The 4,571-nt window shown below is 54.1% G+C and overlaps 1 protein-coding gene across 2 annotated transcripts in view; it reads right to left on the bottom strand.

The window, feature by feature from the left end:
• The window catches only part of NUP50 (nucleoporin 50), a 20,096-nt gene extending 18,232 nt beyond the window's left edge, over window positions 1–1,864 (bottom strand). Inside the window, exon 1 of one of the 2 annotated variants that reach the window (XM_003783117.3) lies at window positions 1,576–1,864. The gene's annotated coding sequence lies outside the window, so the exon portion shown is untranslated. Of the gene's footprint in view, window positions 1–1,176; window positions 1,197–1,575 lie in introns of those variants that run through there. The other variant, XM_012814098.1, reaches the window with a different exon arrangement.
• Window positions 1,865–4,571: the final 2,707 nt, after the last annotated feature.

Consider the following 4,571-nt stretch of genomic DNA (forward strand, 5'->3'; position numbering starts at 1 on the left):
AAAAAAAAAAAAAAGAAAGAAAGAAAAAGAAAAACCAAACAGATGGGTGGCGTCTGTGGCTCAGTGAGTAGGGCAGTGGCCCCATATACCCAGGGTGGCAGGCCTGAACCCGGCCCCAGCCAAACTGCAAACAAAAAATAGCTGGGCGTTATGGTGGGTGTCTATAGTTCCTGCTACTCGGGAGGCTGAGGTAATAGAATCGCTTAAGTCCAGGAGCTGGAGGTTGCTGTGAGCTGTGATGCCACAGCACTCTACCCAGCACGACACAGTGAGACTGTCTCTAAACAACAGAAAAGAAAAACCAAGCAACTACAACATGTATGGTACTTAGAACAAAGGCCTGGCACCTAGAAAGACTTAAATGCCACCTTATTTATCATGAAGAGTTTAAAAAGAGTTTGCAGGGCTGGGCACGGTGGCTCACGCCTGTAATCCTAGCACTCTGGGAGTCCCAGGCGGGTGGATTGCCTGAGATCAGGAGTTGGGAGACCAGCCTCAGCTACAGCGAGACCCCCTCCCTCCTGTAGTACTAGCTACTCGGGAGGCTGAGGCAAGAGGATCACTTGAGCCCAAGAGTTTGAGGTTGCTATGAGCTATGACACCACAGCACTCTACCAAGGGTGACAAAGTGAGACTCTGTCTCAGAAAAAAAAATATATATAAAGCGTTTGCACTTGTGTGTAAAAAGGAACCAAGTTTTGACATGATTCTTAGTATGAAGCAATGTAACAGGAGACGGAAAGTCTAAAGAACTGTAAAAGACATTATTCGTGCCTAACAACAGTTATGTGGTCTCTGCCATCTGGTGCAGCCCTGCCCTTGGAATTGAACTTCAGACAACATCAGTTTACTCCAAGATGAAAACGCAGATGTGGCTATATTTGATAGTAAGGGGTCTGTTGAAAGGAAAGAGAACCAGGGGGTAGATCTGGAGACTGAAACGCCACGGAGAAACCCCAACCCCAAACTGCTTAACAACTGCAAAAGAGGGTATCAACGGCTCAGGAAACGCAGGAAGAAAGTGAAGCCAGGCCAAAGCAGCGAAGGGCGGGGAATAGAAAGGTGGAACCGCCAGGGGGAACGTGGTGAGAAGAATCCCCAGTTAGTAAACCGGGAAGAGCACAGGACGGCCATGCCCGCTCCGGTCCTCCACCGGGGTCCCCGGGCCAGCCTTACCCAAGTCGGACGCCGCAGCCCCGAGGCCAGCTTCACAAACAGCCCCCGCAGCGTCGCTGCTGTCATCCCGCCCCACCCTCCACCTACCGGCTTCCCGCCGCCCGCGCGCCTCCTCCCAAAACCCGGCCCGGCGCTCCCGACCCACGGCTCTGCCTCCCCAGGGTCCCGCACGCCGACTCCACTCCCCAGCCCCGCGCCCCCAACCCACGGCTTTCCCTCCTCCCCCTGGGTCCCCGCCCCAGGCGCGGCCCGGCGCTCCCGACCCACGGCTCCTCCTCCCCAGCCTCCCGCACCCCGATTCCCTCCCGGGGCCCACTCCTAGCCTGGTCGGCCCCGGGCTCTCCGCGCCAGGTCCCGCCCTCAGCCCCTTCCCCTCCGGCACTGGCCGCGGCCTCTCACCCCTCCGGTGGCTGCCACAGCACTCGCTGGGTCGTGGGCGCGGGCGAGCGGAGCCGAGGTCGCGGTGGCGGTGCTCGCGTTTGCGGCGGCTGCTGGTCGCCCGGCGGAGCGCGCTCGGGCGCTTCCGGTGCGCTGAGAGCGGGGAGGACTTCGTTCTCGGCAAGCCCGGAGTCTCAAACACCATGGCCCTCGGGGGCTTGTCTCTTTGTGCCCGGCGGTGAGGTGGAGGGCCGTCCGCCCAGCCCAAGACTTATGGGGTAACAGCGCCGAGCACGCCCCAGGCCGCCATCTTGTAACTCGAATCTACCCCCAAAACGAAATTCGAAAAAAAAAGGAGGAAAGAAACGCCCGCGTTTAGTTACTGCGCAAGCGCGCGGGCGGTGTCGGCAGTGACTCCTCCTTCCGCTGGCCCTAGGGCGTCGAGCAGCGCATGCGCCCAGCTCCTTGGAAACCGGCGCGGGGTGGAGCGCACCAGTCCTGCGTCGCCGTTCGAGTGCGCACGCGCGCTGGCTTTGGTAGCTATGCGCGCACGGGTTCTGCTCTTTTGACCACCGCTGAGAGTGTTTGTGGTGGTTCGCGTTCGGCGACTGGGGGTTTTCGAGGAGCTCGGGAGAAAAAGGTCAGTCAGTGGACGTGGCCGAGGCTGTTGGAATTCCTGTGGGCAGGGAGGGGGGCTGCAGGGGCGGGGAGAGATCAGCGGAAGCTTGGAAAGCGAGCGAGGTGAGACAGGGGCCACGTTTGGCGCTCTCGGCTCCCCGGGGACGCGCCTGGGTGGCCCTGCTGGCGTTACGGGGGCTCCCCTGGCGGGTGGCTCGCGGAAACCTGGGATTCGGAACTAGGAACTGCGTGTACAGATGAGCTGCCGCAGCTGCGTCCTTCGTGAACGAGGACCGATGAACCCCGTGGTCATTCAGCAGTTTTGTATGTTTTCTGCTTTGGATGCCAGAGAGTAACTTGCCCAGATTCACAGGCCCGGTTAAGGATCGACGAAGATGGAGTGTATGCAGAACCATTTTAAAACCGTGGGACTGAAACTCATGCTCCGTGTCAGAACTTGTGTTCTTGTGCTTTTATTTGAACGCTGCATTTTCAGTTAGCGCGTAGTAACGCGTTGACCTGTACAGAGCAGTGATGTCTAACTCTGCCTGACGCTAGACACCGGGAATTAGATCAATTATTAATTAAAGGAACATTCTTAGAGCGCTGAACACTGAAGAGTTCGAAGTAAAGTTACCTCATCTCCCTGAGTCCTTTGCTCGTGTTCTCTTCCATCTGTTAATCCCTGCTGTCTACCTCTAAGGGTTCCTGGGAATGTCAAGACAGAAGGTGGGTCTAGTGTATTCCTGGGAATTTTGTACACAACCAACAAATTCTAATTTCATTTTATTTGCTCACAAAAAATTGGGGAACGCCTTTTTAGAAAAATTTGCATGAATGACTTTATGTTATACTTTTTCAGGAAGTATTTGAGGCTCTCTCTAAAATGTATGGGATTTACAAATAAAGTTTGCAAATGTTTTTACCCTCCTAGGCCACATTACTTTATTCTTCTGATTGGGAGAGTGGTGTCTGTGTGTAGATTGAAATTATGAAAGAGAAGATTTTAAAAGACATCTGTGTTTAGGATGTGAAAGCAAAATTGACAGTGGGAGAGGAGGTGAGAAAAACAGAAAGTACTAAGTGATTCTATCTCAAGGGCTGGCAAATGAAAGCAAGTTTGGAAAAGCCACCATCACTTGTCGGCCCCTTTAAGACCCACAAGGTTTGCCAGGATGAGGTATTGTCAGCACTCTGTGTCTGAAGCCACAGGCTGTGATAGCAGGCCCTCGGGGCTTCCTTTTCTTTCTCTTCCCTCTGACCTCCCCCTAGTCTTTATGGCTCTCAGATGTGTATTTGTATTCAAAGCAAGGTTCAATCAGTGTGCTCACCAAATATGTGCTGTGTAATAAATGTGTCAGGTTCCAACCAGAGAACAGCATCACCTTACTAATGGGCCATGCGAGTGCCCATTGACCTCAGAAGACAGGGTTACCAGGTGCCACAGGCCTGAAGAACTGGATGGACCTACCTCCTGTGCCCACCCCACCGTGGGCAGGGAGGCAGACCCCTGCGCAGCCACCTGATTTGTTCAGTGCTGGGAGAGCCACCGTCTGAGAGAGCAAGGACTGAGTGTCTCCTGCTCCACTAACATCCAACCCATTAGAAGAGGGAGCAGGGAGTTTACTACCACCCCCACCGCCAGGAAGAGTGGAAATCTCTGGACCTGGGAGGAAGAGGTTTGTGAGGCTGGGTTGGGAACACGAAGACCCCTCTAACAGAACTTTGAGAGAGACTTGGATGGCTTGAATTGTGTCTCCCCCACGTTTATCTGTTGGCATCTTATGCCCTAGTAATTCAGAATGTGACCTTATTTGGAATAGAGTCATTGGAGATGTCATTAGTTAAGAGGCGGTCGGTCATACTGGAGTCTGGTGGGCCCCCAATCCAGTAGAATTGATGTCCTTATAAAAGGAGGAAATTTGAACACAGGCACATATGTAGAGAAAAAGCCCTGTGAAGGGATCTGCGAGCCCAGGGTAGCAAAGGTAGCCAGCAAACACCAGGAACTCAGAGGCTGAGCAGATGATCCCTCATGCCCTCTGGAGGAACCACCAGCCTGCACCTGTTCTTGGACTCTGGCTTCCAGAACTGTGGGAGGGTAAGTTTCTGAGATTTAAGCCACTGGTTTGTGCTTTGTTATAGCAGTCCCAGGACACGAACATAGAGACCTGGAGGGAAATGGTGCTGAGGGGAGGACTCAGAAGGGGTTTAGATAGAGAGGGGAGGGGGGAAGCATGCTTGGGCCACTGCTGCTCCCAGTGCTGGGGGAGACCTTCCATGTTCCAGAACTCCAGAGAGGCCTTACAGTCAGGAGGAAAGAGCAGCAACTTCTGTCTCTTCTTGGAGTTCCCAGGAGGTTCCACCCTAGGGCTTTGTCGTCTTTCCTATTTTACAAC

The sequence above is a fragment of the Otolemur garnettii genome, unplaced genomic scaffold (assembly GCF_000181295.1).
Source record: "Otolemur garnettii isolate 467f Iridium unplaced genomic scaffold, OtoGar3 scaffold00007, whole genome shotgun sequence".
In the NCBI taxonomy this organism is placed as follows: domain Eukaryota; kingdom Metazoa; phylum Chordata; class Mammalia; order Primates; family Galagidae; genus Otolemur; species Otolemur garnettii.